This window comes from Camelus dromedarius, chromosome 6 (assembly GCF_036321535.1).
Source record: "Camelus dromedarius isolate mCamDro1 chromosome 6, mCamDro1.pat, whole genome shotgun sequence".
Lineage (NCBI taxonomy): Eukaryota > Metazoa > Chordata > Mammalia > Artiodactyla > Camelidae > Camelus > Camelus dromedarius.
The window spans coordinates 19,856,478-19,871,483 of NC_087441.1; the positions used below are offsets into that span (position 1 = coordinate 19,856,478).

Below are 15,006 nucleotides of genomic sequence, written 5' to 3' on the forward strand. Positions count from 1 at the left end.
TGCTTCCGAGTGTCTTACTTTTAAAATTTAAATATAATTTCAGAAATGTGGCATCAAATCATTGGTCATTTGCAAAAATCACTTTAGCGGCCTCTTATTGATTGTATAAAATGGGCCTTGCGGTTGATTTTCTTCTTCTTCTGAGGCTCAGATTCTATTTGGTACCTGGGATATACTTTTGGAATTTATAAAGCATAATAGCATTTTCTTTTTATTGGTTTGATTGATCTTACAATCATTTAAAAGTAACCTTAGTTATCTGATAAATATTTAATTAATTGGTAGAAGCTGAACAGTATATTTCTCAACTGATTTACAGACTGGGGTTCAAGATCTCTTCCAGTATTTCCAACAGGGAAGACGAATTTCCAAAGCTAATGAAAGGTGGTTTCCTTTAAGTAATTAATTTTAGAAGATACTTTTGATAAATTGTTTTATCAAAAGTATTATACAATAAATGGGCAAACAAAACTATCAAAACAGTAATTAAGTTGGTTTTAATAAATCAAAGAAAAGGAGGAGAAGTCAAGCCAGTTGTGTGCTTATGGCATATTGGCCCATTCTTATCCTGGGTCAATAGATACGAAAACCACAGTTTGCTTATGGTTACTTGCTGATGGTTAACTGATAAAAAACTGGTGTGAGATGTAGAATTGGACTGATTCAATTAGAAAGGCTAAGAATGAAGTTTGGGGCAAGTTAGGTGAAGTATTGTGTTTTGTTTCAGAATTTCTTTTATTTGCTCTTGAAGAGAAGCCCCTGAGCCTGTAAAGTATTATTATTGTTGTCACTAAGTGGCATAGAAGAGAGATTTAACTTAGTAAATAATCGTTTAAATTATACATTCAATCAACAGCAAGGGCAGATCTATTGAAAGTGTTTTTTTGGCCTGAAAAAAAAATTATACTTTCTCATCATCGTTTGAATTGTATTCAGTGGATGATTACAGCATTTGTTGGGAGTATAGTGTTTGTGGGTCAGTGGCCCAAAGTCTTAAATCTTGTGCCTGGGGGACGTATTGTACAATAGTAATTCTGTAAATTGTTTACAATAAAGGGGGAGACACTAGAGAAAAATCTATCTGTGTAGTGCTCTTGGTTTTACAACAAGGGAATACTGTTAAAGTTCCAAAGTAGCTTCAGTAGCTCAGTAGTTGAGATATTCCATCCCTTCTCCCCCCTCTCCAACATCCTGTTTCATCACAAATATTTGTCATTTTATTCATCGGTTCTCCACCCGCCTTGTGGGCTGTTGTGGTTGCTGTCACCCAGCCAGGAAGCTGGGGAATGCCTATCCACAAGCAGCATGGGGCGTCTGGCGAGGGTGCTCACCGGGTCCTGTAACTGGCCAACATTGAACTGCTGTGCCATTGAAATCAATGTAGAATCAGCCTATTTAAATAATTGTCAGAATCACCAATAACAGGCACGGTGTTGGTAGTCATAGTGAAAATATGCATACTATTTGTGGTTAAGAAAAAAACTAAAGTTACAGCGTTTGGAGATGTCATTCTGAAGTGCTATGGAAGCATTAAAATCAAAGAAAAAGAAAAATTATGATTTAAACAAAATTGCTACCTAAAAAGGCTAGTCTGTTTGAGTGCTTGGTTAACAGTTTTAAAGAACTGTCTGGTTTTCCTGAAAAGTTTGTTTAGTATTAATTGGCTCTTGACTTGTAAAATATTTAATACAATCTAATACAAAATATAATGTGATATATAACATAACATACCATAACATAGCATACCGTGGCATACTCCACTTGTTTCAGAAGGGATGGATATTTTTGAAGAGTGTTGGCCAGGCATTTTGTAGACTGGAGTTACCGGTTTAGGAGAAGTAAGTTCACAGAAGGTTCCCTTCTTGTTGAGTTGAATTACGGGGTGTGTCCTATCAACATAACTGATCACTGGTGGTGTTAACCTTGATCACTTGGTTATGGTAGAGTCTGCTAGGTTTTTCTACAGTAAAGTTACTATTTTTCTCTTTCCATATTCTCTTCTCTGGACGTCAGCCCACACTTAAGGGGAGAATAATTAAGCTTTACCCCTTGGAGGGAGAGAGTCTCTTTTATTTATTTATTTTGGTATGGATGCAGGGATATTTATTTTATCTTTTGGGTCATCATTGAGTGCCAGTCACTCTTTATTTTGTTGCTCAAAAGCTTGTTTTAAATTTTTAAAATTTTATTTTGCTCAGCCATCCGGTGTTACGCGTAGCTTGGTGCTGCGTGCATCACCCAGCTTTTTGGCCTTTCCCACCTCCACATGTTTACATTCTTTCTTCAAACCAATCAATTCCGTTTGGCTGCTCTGGTTAGCACTTCTGGTCATTTTCGTAGTCAAGTCTTAATGTAATGCTCTGCGGGAGGAGAAGTCGTAATACAAAACTTCTTGTCAGCAGATTGGCGAACTTACCTGAGAAACTGAGACTCAAGATTGTGAGCATGTGTGACTAGGACCGAAAGCAGATTTCCAGGTAGGAAATCAAAATCATTTTCTTTAACTCCTTTGCACTTGATTTTGTAGAAGGCAAATCATCATTTTCTTACAAGATGCAAAGTCCCAAAGGAGGGTTGGCATAAATATTGAAGTTGCATTAGCAAATCATGTTGTGTTCCATTGTTAAGTCTTTTTTTTTTCAAGATTCTTGTATTTGATTTTTAAACAATAAAGTAACAGCTGAGCTTTGACATGAAACCCAAGTGGAACTTGCAGAAGTCTATCTATATTTGCAAAAGTATTATAGATATGATTTTGATTGCTGAGGCCTATTTGAAGAGTACCTATCGGAGTGTAAATAACGTTCAGATTTATTCTGAGAAAAGAGATACTGGTTACAGGATGCTTTCTGTGTTTCACAGGGTATTTACTAAATATGAATTGATTTCTATTGTGTGTTTCTCATCGACTCCCCTCAGGTGAGAGATAAGGTCATAAACTCTGTTAGAAGGGAGGGGCTCAGGGAGAGGAAGCTCGCAGATCACGTGTGTGCCCCAGTTTCTGCATAGTGATATTACAAAAACAAGACTCAGTTTGCCAGCAGCTTCCATGGTGGCAGGCTTACAAAGGGCAAGTTAAAAAAAAAAATAGAGTTCATGCGAATGTGAAGACAAGCAACAGAAAATCTGGAATGCACCTGGAGTTAACGTGCGATTCTTACCTCTGCTGTTGGAAGTATAAAAGCAGCGTGATCCCCCATCTAAACTACAGAGATTTCAGCTCCATGGCAACGTGAAGAACCTATTCTGACAGAGGGTGTGTACACAAATGCGCTCAAAGCACGGGGTAGGGAGTGAGTTTGGGGTTGGGGCGGGTGTGGAGAACCAACCCTCCAAGGCTTGCCCACGCACTTTTATGTGTGTATTATAATAAGGCCTTTGTGCAAGGAGGCCAGATAGAAGTTCATGTCAGCTGCCCTCTGGGTCTTGTACGTGATCGCACTGCCATCACCCACCTCCCTTCTCTCTTCAGAAAGGAAGCAAGAAAAGGCAATCAAAGAATGCTGCTGCGAGGAAGATGCTCCTCCCCCATACTCTTTTAGGAATGTCAACACAGTTACTGCTTTTCTGTGTGTCTCTCGGAGTATTTGGCTGCCTCTGTCCACTGTCTTTTTCTAGGAGAGCCTTTGAATTGCAGTCTTCACGTAGCGTGGGGGCTTGTGAAAGCTGTAATCAGCTTCCTCCTTTGTGGGGAGGAGTGCTTTCTGGCGGTCAGCTGGGGTTCTGCCTTCTGCTCCAGGACCCGGGGGTGGTGTGGAGCGATTGGTGAATTAAGTATTCCTGCCCACAGTTACTTGGCCTCAGTCTCAGCTCTGGAACTCCGAGTCCCTTCTCTCACTTGTGCTTCACAGCCATGCTCATCTCCATCAGCACCCCCAGCCCTTTGGTTAGTCTCTTCACTTTGAAGAGATAACTTCACAACCCGGCTATTTAGTGTTTGTCCATGTCCCTGTCCTGCCTTTTGGAAATGATAGAACAATCTGGAAAATGTTTATTTTTGCTGCGCTTCAGTTTAACTGATCCACGGGGTAAATCAGATGTTCTGCTGCATCTTGGTCAGCTCTGAGAATAACCTCTAGTACGTCTTAGACTGTTTTTGTACCACCTAAGATTTGAGGCTGAACTTGGTTATTACACTAGGTTCAGAGGTTAGGGAACCAAGAAATGCCCCCTTCAATACAGATCTTTACACTTTACCTTTTAGTCCTGAACATAATTCCTGCCCAGCATCGTGATTGGCCCTAGTGGTGGGAGGAAATTATTGCTGAGAAGCCAGAGGCTCTTATGTGCCCAAAGATACGACAGCTTAATGTTTTCAACTTACACTTAGGGCTGCACTCATCATTTCTTCACACGAAGAAATGATCCATTTACCCCATTGTTTCTGCTTGGAACATTCTTTTTGGCTTTACTCTTAAACATAAATAATCTGCAACTAAGATGACATATAGCCACATACCATCAGTTTCATTTGTTAATTAACTTATTCGACTATTTTTGACTTATTTTTATGTGGTATCCTGATCGTGCAGACAAGAGCAGGCACGTGTCTGCCAGTGAGGAGCTAGTGATCTAGAAGTAAAGTGCGGACTGCAAAATATTGCAGTCCTTTGTGGAACGGGCTGTAGGAGAAGATGCATGGAGCCTCGCTGTGCCATGAAAGGGAACTGGCCAGCTCTGCTGGAGGGGTTTGACAGAGGAGTAAATGCTTGAGCTGCGACTTGCAAGCTAAGTTGCAGTTTGCCTAGTAGACAGCATGAGGAAAGGCGTTCCGGGAACACAGAGCCCTGGCATGGAAAGGCCCAAAGACTTAAAACCCACAAGTAGATCTTCATGTGGCTGGATTACAGGATATAGAGAGGGAAGGAGTGGACCTCACTAGGGAATGATCTGGAATGCTTGGCAGGGACCAGGTCAAGGAGGGTTTGGCATGCTGGTATGTTGGGGATTTCTCCTGTAGGCAAGGAAGAGAAACATGTTGAGATTTGCATTTTACCAGGAGTTCTCAGGCAGCATCATGAGAGTGATTAAGAGGGACCCAAGCCTGGACTGGGAGACGTGGTTTGTAGACAGTTATAGTCATCTTCAAAAGAAAAAACCAGAGGCCTGAATTCATGCTAGGATATTCAGAATAGTGAGCACAGGATGGATTTTCAAGCTTAGGAAACAGCCCTAGTGACTGAGTCAGTGTGACGGATGAGGGAAAGAGAAGGCGGTTCTCAGGAGTCTAGCGGGACGACAAGGTGCATAGTGGTGACGGTGCCCAGGATGAGAGAGACAGGAAGATGAGCAGGCCTTTGAGAAAAGCAATGACCTACGTTTTGGATGATCATGTGTGGTCTGTGGAAGGGTCACTGGTTTGGGGATCAGAAGGAACCTGAGTTTCAATTCTACTTGTCCCCTGTGTGGTTTGAGGTAAGTTACTTAACCTCAATCTGGAGTCGTTAGTTTCTTGGTCTCTTAAGTGGAGGTAGTAGTCACTGGCTGGAAGCCCACTGGTGAGGGACAAAGGATCGTCTGCGTAAAGCTTATGACTCAAAGCCAGTTCTCAAATAATAGCAGATTATCATCACTGCTGCGTTCTGTAGGCAGATCTCAAAACCTGTCCCCCGGTGGGGAGGCTAAAAATGCAGGCTTCGGAGTCAAGAGCATATGAACGAACAGGACTTATCAGCGGGGCTGAGGAAGCATGCCTGTTTGTGGGTCTAGAATCATCTGTTGAGAGCTGGTGTGTACCACGTTCTGCGCAAGAAGGAAGGAAGCCAAGGTGAAAAACACTTGGTCTCTGGCTTCAGGGATCTTAGAGTCTATAAGGGTGACACACAGAAGGAAATCAAGAGGGTTTTGAGTAAGAAGAGGACCTGGGGCAAATCAATGTACCCAGATTTTTTAAAATTGTGTAATATACCATATATTCATAAAAGGACACCAACAGTTTGATGAATTTTCCCAAACTAAACAGCAGATGAAAAACACAGGACGTTATCAGCATTCCAAGAGCAATTCTCTTGCCCTTTCCCAGCTACTCTATGACTTTAAATGCCATGGAGGTTTTGCCAATTTTTATAATTTCATGTATGGAATCACACCCTACGCTGTGTTCTCTTTTGTTTCTGGCTTCTTTCACTTACCAATACGTTAGCAAGATTCATTCATGTTTTTGCACATAATAATCATTCAGTCTTGTTGTATAGAATCTCTTTGTATGAATTTACAACAATTTATTCATTCTACCGATGATGAATTGGGTTTTGTTTTTGGCTATTACAAATGATGCTCCTGTGAATGTTATAGTACGTATCTGTTGGGTGTATACCCAGGGGTGGAGTTGCTGGATCTGAGGGCTTACACCTGTCAGTGTTGCTGGTTAACAGCCGCACACTTTTTCAAAGTGTTATGTGCCGATTTACACTCCTTTCAACAGTGCCCAAGGGTCCTCACTGCCCCTACTCTGCTGTGGTATTTTCATCTTGCTTATTTTGACCAAGCTGGTGGTTATTTAGTGGTGTAGTCTTGTAGTTTTCATTTTCAGTTCTCTGATGATGAGTGAAGTCGAGCCCCTTTTCATCTCTTTTGGCTATTTTTTGCTCTCTTTTACACAGCCCCTGTTGAAATATTTTGTTCCCTTTTTTATTGGGCTTTCTGCCTTTTTGAAGAATTAGTATTAAGCAATGAGAATTATTTGTTAAGGGCCTACCAAGGATTATTCTAGCACTGAAGTCAGAGGAGAGGACAATATTATAGTCATACTTTTGCCCTCATTGTCTTGACTACTCTTTCCAAAAGCTTGGCTGTGCCTGGGAGGAGTGAGGTGATAGACAGATAGCACTGGGACCCAGAGAGTATTTTTATATAGATGTGAACCTATTGATGTGTGTGGCCAAGAGGGAGCCACTGGAGAGACAAAGGGGGCTGAGAAAAGGAACAGATGATCACTGATTGAGCAGAATCCTGGAGCAGTTGGTGTGCTCCCAACTCTAGAAAGGGCTAATTGGGGCAGAAGGGGGGGAGGGTAGGGAGGTGTGTTAATAATTAGTTTATGGATAGAAACTCTACATGGAGGAAATGTTTCCTTGAAAATCTTTATTTCATTTCATTTCATTTATAGCTTTTGTGAAGAAGAAGGCAAAGTCATTTGTCTGTAAATACTGAATAATATTGAAGAAAGTAGGGAACGCTTGGAGTTGCCTGTAGAAGCGCGATCATGAGGTGGTAACACTCACCTGGTCTGCAGAGGGCTCAGCAGAAGTAGCTCTGCCTCTGGAGTAGTTGATGTTCCTGATCTGAGACGGTGATATAGGACTCGCAGGGGGAGTGGTCCAGAATAGGTTTTTGAGATGAATACACTGAAGGAATAGGGTGACGAAAAATGCTGGCAAGGACAAGGGGGAGGTGGTTCCCAGTGGGATCCGGACAGGATAGTGAAAGGTGGGGGAGGAGGAGAGGAAGGAGCTGGAGGAAGAGAGATAGGACAAGAGGAAGAGGTTCTGAACTATTGGAAGGGAGGGCTTGAGGAACTGGATGTCTCTGTGAGGCTGGAAAACAATAGCGCTGGAATGTGACAAGGTAGGTGATGTGACGAGATTGACTAGAGAAGCCTGTCGTATTGACCCCAGTGGATCTGACTTCCCTGTGAGGTGCTGTGGAAAATGATCACACTTAGGCAAAGAACCTCTCAAACAAGGTCATGTTTCGAGTTTTAGCTTATCTTCTGCATTATTAGGCAATAAGTATTTTTCATTAAATGAAGACTTCTGAAGAAGTTCTGTTTGAGTATTTTCCCCTTATATCAGCCATTGGTTCTTAGTTCAGTAAAGTTGATTTTAGATCATGAGGGTAGATACAGGGACACAAATGGTCAGGCTTTACACTTAAGTAAAATGCTGAAAGGGAAGATGTGGTGCACAGCAAACTCTGCTCAGACAGGGTGGGTGCGTCCCTGTGAGCAAGGACATTGGGCGCCTTCATTTGGCCCATCTGGAGTCCTCATCTGATCCAACACTAATTTGTCGTGTTTCCTCATTGCTCCACATAGACATAAATAATAAAGTGTGCTAAAATCTTTGCTTTAAATTTAGTACATAACGTGCATATTGTGTGAGGCTCTCAACCGAAGCCTAGAGAGTGAAGTTTACATTTTTCCTAAAATCAGCAAATACACATTGCTTAATGAAAATAGGCTTCAATAGTAGAACTGAACAAAGGAATTGGCAGATTGAAAATCCTATGGTGTATCCCAGTCTGGGTGCAATGCACCAGGGCAGCTTGCTGAAAATGTAGATTTGGGGGCCCATCCTTGAAGGTAGTGATGTGGGGAATCTGTAGACTCAACTTCGAGAGGCCTGCAGAAGGACTTCTAATTTTGGAAGATCGCGACAGGACTGGGCACCACCCTAAGTCACCGTGACAAAGAAACAAAATAAACAACAAGAAAGGGAAAATAGAAAAGAAAAAATTGAGGCGGCAAGAAGATTGATGAGAGTAAGAAAAGAGAAAAGAATTTAAGTCCTAAAGAAACCCCTCAACACATTTCTGTGTTTTAAAAGGCAAATTTCAAAGGATACTAGGTAGAATCATGATGATTTTAAGATTTCAAGTGAAAGACAGTGTGAAGTATGCAAGATTGTATGGTAAAAGTACCTTTGTCCACAAAGAGTCAAACTGGTTATAAATTGAAACTTCAATTATTAAAATTAAAATGTAGTTTTATTTTTCCAACAACCTTTTAAATTGATGTGATGGGCATATTACTTGGGATAAGCTTTGCTCATAGAACAGGGATTGTTATTATAAACAATTAGATTGGATAATTTTGTTTTTCACCTGAATGTCAGGTTGTGCCAGTGAGTTATTAAGGCATACGTCAATCTCCAAGATGATTAGCACTGCTGTTTAGGATTGTTGTAAAGATTAAATGAGATCTCAACTCTGTATGCCAGAGCCCCTGGGTTCAAATCATTGCTCTGCCACTAACTGGCTCTGTATCCTTGGGCAAGTTAACATGGCTTCGTTTCTTCATCTGTAACATAGGATAATAACAGTGCCCACCTGCAGAATTATTGCCGGGAATAAATAAATAAGTAAATGTAAAGCATTTGGAACAGTGCAAGGCACATGGTAGACATTCAACAAATGCTATCCTGAAGTGTAACTTCTCTTGTCATTCTCTGTTAGAAGTACCCAGGCTTTAAAGAAATTATTCAAAATAGGGGCATACAGATATGATTTTATAAAGTCATAACTATCTTGAGACTTACTCAGTTAAATAAGATACTGCAAGCTCTACAGTGACAAGGAAAAACATGGCCCCATCCTGAGACACTCCAGCTGTGGGAAGTTATCCTACTGACTTGGATTTCTGGGGGAGATAGCACGCTATGTTGGGGAATAGCATACCTGTTAATTGAAACTGTGTTTTATAGCACAAGTAAAACACAGTGCATGAGACAGAAGGAGATGCTAGCAATGAATCAGACCTTGATGTATTCCTAAGCATAGCAGATCACACAAGGAGAGATGTTGATATTTCTCCAGAGCTAGAAATAGTAAAATGGTTGGAACATAGATGTGATACCAGAAAAAAACTGGATATTCAAGTGCTGAGTCCACTATTTCTTGATTATGTGACTATAGGCAATTGATTTAATGTGTCTCAGTTTCTTCACCTGAGAAATAGGCACATAGCCACCATGCTGAGTAGCTTGATTAAATGAGATAATGTTTGTGAAGATGTTTTATGAACTACAAGATGTTCGGCATTTTTATGTTTTTTTTTTTCATGATTTATATTATATACAGCCTGCGGATTTCTGAAGATCAATGGCTTAGAAGCACACACTTAAAATAATGTAGTTTTAATAGGATTACAGGGAACTTTATTATTCCCAGTAGAATTGCCTGTAGCTCAATAATAGATGGGTAACTTGCTGCAGAAATCAGGCCCCCCCTCTCCCCAAATCATAGCTGGAAGGGGAAACAGGACAGAGAGGTTACATGACTAACCTAAGAGAACAGTTAACAAGTCGTGGAACAGGAGCTGAGCCGGAGGATTCTCCGCTCTGCTCTCTACACTGTTCCCTGACTGTTTCTCAGTTGAGTGGAAGGAGTACAGGCTCTGAAGTCAGATGAGTTAAAATCCCTGCTCTGTCACTTAGTGGCTGTCACTCAGGTAAGCTGCTAAACCTCTGTGAGCCTCGTGTCCCTCATCTGCAGAGGGAGTAGAATCACTTGCCTGGCAAAGTTGTGGGCACTGGGGATCATGTCTGCGAAGGACCTGCCCCGTAGCTAGCTGATACATTATTTTCTCATGTTTACAGATTGCCAAATTTCAAGGCAACTTGAATTACACACTTGCTGAATCAGAATACTAATACCACTAATAATAGCACCTGTTCAGCTGAAGGGTTCCTGTGTGCCAGGCGCAAGTCCAAGTACACTACGCGTATGAGTATCTTATTTAATCTCCAAAACAGCCTGATGGTGTAAGTATTACAGTTATTGCCACTGAGGCTCCAGGAGTGTATCTCACCTGCCCAAGGTCACCCAAACCTGAGCACTGGGACTCCGGGTCCCACTTTCCTAGTTACTGGATCACTCCTGCTCCTCCCTGGCCAGTTTAGGGATGTGGGACAGAGAATGAAAGGACTGCTTGTTTCCCGAGAACTTTTTTTTTGAATGGGGTGGGTGTTTGCTTTCCGAATCTTCACAATTAGGGTAGACGGTATTGGAAGGGGCCAGCACTCTCCCGTCACGTAACTTCTGAGTGTCTGCTTGGAGCTCCGCTTTTCTTCTTTGAACAACTTTATGCTTGTCAAGATTGTAGGGAGCATTTAAACGGGGGGATGCTAACTCTAGAGCACAGGCCTGGCAGCCAGCTCCGTCTCTAATCTCTGCCCCCAACTTCCTTCTTAAGAGCAGCCTGGCACTGAGGACAGAGCCTTGGGGGGAGTGCCTGCTTTCTTTTTTCCATTTTAAACCAATGAGTTTCTGTCTTATTCAGCATTTTCATTTTTTAAACCGGTGGTGTTATATCACAGGGTAGTACAATTGATCGCCTTGAAGGGGCAGTAAAATGTTTACTTACATATCTTCTCATTGATCTATTACATACTTTCAATAAACTGCGTCCCATGAAGAGAAGCCCATCACATCGATCTGTTCATTGATCTGCATTCTGTGTCTGGATGTGTGTCCTCAAAGCACAGTCCCTTTAAGAACCACTAGCCCTCAGCAAAAATAACCTAGGGCAGCTCAGGTTACTGCCAGGCTCCAAAGACTCTTCAGGGGGTCAGGTTGCTTATTTCTCTGGCACCTGCCTCTGCAGGGATGTAGGAATTGCTCTATTTATGCCAGCAGAGGGGGTCTGTGTGGATCTGTGCACCAGAGTCCCCACCTCCAGCCAGGTGCTTTCACCGATGACTGCTCCTGGACTTGCCCCCTTCTGGTAGGAGGGTGTTTGGTTGAGCCACTTAGATGGCATTACATTAATTGTGACCCTGTCCCTGGACCTGGATGTAGGAGCCTGCCTGTCTTTCCTACCAGCCTTGGGTTTTGCACTGTTTCTTTGAAAAACAAAAATGAAAATGATATCAAAAGCCATCAAACAAACATGCACCTCCCATTCCCAGAGTGGAAGCCTGGCCGTGCAGTGCGGGGAGGTCACAGGAGGACACGCCCTTTCCCCAGACCCCCTGTGCCTGCACATGTCTGTCTCACCAGCCTTTCTGGTAGAGGAATGTTTTTACTGGCTGAACATAAGCCCAGGGAACAGAGCATAAATAGGGCCTAATGCTCTATAAAGATAAACAAACAAACAAGTGGAATGAACTCTTCCATTGTGAAAAATCAGTGAGATATCCTAAGAGGCAGTACCGTGTGGGAGGGGGCAGAGGACCTGCAAGGGCTTAGACCATCTGGGGCCTTGTCTCAGCCATGCTGCTGATTAGCTGAGTCGCAGAATATTAGAATTCAATCAGCCAAATGGTACCTGTGAGTGACTCACATTCTTTAATTTTCCTAGAGGAAGGTGAGGCTCAGAGAGGTTGGATGACTTTCCTGAAGTTTCTCAGCTAGTTGGTAGTAGATCTGGACCCACAGCCCAAGTATGCACATCGTTGCTCTTCATCACTCTGCAGAGACGCGGTCAGGAGTCAGGTCAGTCCGAGTCCCTATTTCCTTATCTAGAAATGAGGGTGCCCCTACCTGGGGTACCTTCCTTGTAGGGTGTTATAAGGATCTGCTAAATGAGTGTGGGTGGAACACTTTTAAAAACTAGTAAATTATATATTAATATTAACTAAGTGAATTATATCTGTACACATGTGTATGATGAGATATATGTATGGTGTGATACCTAATATTTTGTTAAAATTCTTCTTGTGGGAGCATATTAACAAAAATCTGGATCCTTCCTCGGAAATGTAAAGCACCATGAAATTCCTGGACATATAATGGTAAAAACTCTGTGGACTTAGATTTCCTAATCTGACAGTTTTATTTACTAGCACTATTATTACTTTACCTTTATGAAAAATGGGAATAATAGAATTTTTGGCCTATCTTGAGTTGTCCAGAAGATAACTTTAAGAATATATGTAAGAGTACTTCATGAACCTTAAAGCACGGAAGTGAATTATTATTGTTATCAAATATTGCTGAGGGCCACAAATCCTGTCTGTACAGCACATGAGATATGATTAAGGAGACAGGTCATATGTTCAAAAGCAGATTTCAACATTATCTGCCTTGGTGTCAGATAAAGACAGTACACTATAGATAATAATTGCAGTGAATTAATATGTCCTTTTGTTATAGTTTACAGGCGGAAGTGTAATCCATGCTTCTAATTATTAATCTTTTCCTATAGGCATTTACCCAGATTGTCAAGACATATGCATTGTATATCTCATATTTGTAGGACACTATTTACTGTAATAATATAGAAGGTGAGATTTAAATGTTATTTGCTCATTTACACCATTTGCACTAATATTTATGTGTCTGATTTTTCTCATTTGATTGTTACAGAATATCACAGAAATCATTACAAATGATTTTTCTCATTTGATTATTTCAGAATATTTGTGAGTTATAATTAATTATCATTAGTTGACAGATGAAAGGCCCAAAGATTTTCCTTAGACCTCTTGGAATGTGAGTGGCGGAGCTGGCATTTGAAGCAAGGTCTTCAGGTCCCGAATCCTGTGCACTTGCCACTGTAGTCTGTGTCCTTGTGTTGTGTTGGGGGTTCTGTTCTGTGGACTGTCTTCTTCATTCATTTTTTTCATTGATACAGTTACTCATTCAGCATGAATACTCTACGTGGAACTCTGTCATATGATCCCATACTTCAGGACTAAATTTCTTAGTATAGAATGGGTTGTTTTACGTCTGACTTCTTTAACAGAAGGAGAAGTGTGACACTGACACTTGAACCTTACAAAAGGACTGATCTGGGGACAGGGGAGAAGACAGGCCCTTAAAGGGAGAACCACTGATGTCAGAGTCAAAATAAATCTTTGCCGTCCAATAAGGTAGCCCCCCCAGTCTCATATGGCTGTTTACGTTTAAATTAATTAAAATTTGGAAACCAATTCCTGGGTTACACATTCTGTGTCGGTAGCCACATTTGGCTGGTGGCTACTATATTGGGTAGCACAGATATATAGGTATGTGTCTTGTCCCAGAAATAGATAATTTTTATGTCTGATATGTGTGTGTAAAATTACATATTGGAAATGAAGTTGTTCTATTATACACTTCCACCTAAGATATAATAATAGCTACCATTTACTGAACAACTTCTCAATAAGTGGTAGGCACATAATGTATGTTATTCCATTTTATCCTAACACCATTTTTCGTTCTGAGAACCAAAGGTTCAGGGAGGTTATGTAATTGCTGAAGACATGATAGGGCTGTGTGAATGGATGCCATGTTTCTTTGATTTCAAAGAGAATACTCTTTCACTCTACCATGCTGTCTTTCTATGTAGTCTAGTTGGACTACATCTGGAGTATAAATTTTCAATGCATTATTTTATCGTTCAGTCCGCTTTGGTCCAGCAAGTGTGCCAGGCAGTCATTCTGCTGCGAGCAGGAGATGCAGCACTCAGCACAGCTCAGTCCCTGGCCGTAGGGAGCTCCAAACCAAATAGAGCTCAGACATCGAATGAATAATTATCACAGCGTAGGATGATCTCTGGCACAATACTGCGATGCAACCAGGAGCTGTTGAAGGGTTTAATCCAATGAATGCCATAGTCAAATTTACATTTCATGAAACTAATTTGTAGTCATGTAGAGCCTTGTTTGAGAGGAAAGGGAGAACCTATGATAATTATTGTATTTAACAAAGTGAAGGAATGGTGAAGGCTAAAACTTAGGTCATAGTGGTGGAGTGAGAGAGAAGATTGACAAAGGAGACAGTCAATGAGAGCTGAGGGTAAGGAGCAGTTAAAGATGACTTACATATTTACCTTTGGGTGCTTGGTGAATGTTTGGCTTCATCAAAGGAGAGTAGGTAGGAGGAAAAGGTTGTACGTGAGTGCGTGCGTGTGTGCGTATGTGTGCCTGTATGTGAGCACGTACCCTCATGTAGGTGAGTTGCAGGGTAGGAAAGGGTGAAGATAATGACTTAATTGACCACAAGCCTGTAAAATACCCAGAAAGCAGTTTTGTTTGGCAAGTGGAAGAGGCTGCTATTAAACAATGAGACTTTTTAAGAATGTAATTAAAAAAATTAAAAATAAAATCCTGCTATAATACTAAGGCTAAAAGGAGAACTAACCAATCTTATAGTCTAAATATGATACATCTGTCCTAGGCTAGGCATGAGATAGTAAACTAGGGACGTGATTTTCTTTTTCTTTCTTTTTTTTTTTTTATTTCTTTTGTACATGGATTTTTTTTAATTGAAGTATAGTCAATTACAATGTGTCAATCTCTCCTGTACAGCACAATGTCCTAGTCACGCATATACATACATATATTCATTTTCATATTTTAG

The 15,006-nt window shown here is 41.2% G+C and overlaps 1 protein-coding gene across 13 annotated transcripts in view; it reads left to right on the top strand.

The window, feature by feature from the left end:
• HIVEP2 (HIVEP zinc finger 2) overlaps positions 1-15,006 on the top strand; it is a 178,873-nt gene that overhangs the window by 37,862 nt on the left and 126,005 nt on the right. For 3 of the 13 annotated variants that reach the window (XM_064486642.1, XM_031456451.2, XM_064486641.1), the window contains exons 2-4: positions 2,403-2,477; positions 10,317-10,481; positions 12,020-12,153. The exons of 6 other annotated variants lie outside the window; for them this stretch is intronic. The gene's annotated coding sequence lies outside the window, so the exon portion shown is untranslated. 4 more of the 13 variants (XM_031456452.2, XM_031456457.2, XM_064486643.1 and 1 more) reach the window with 2 other exon arrangements.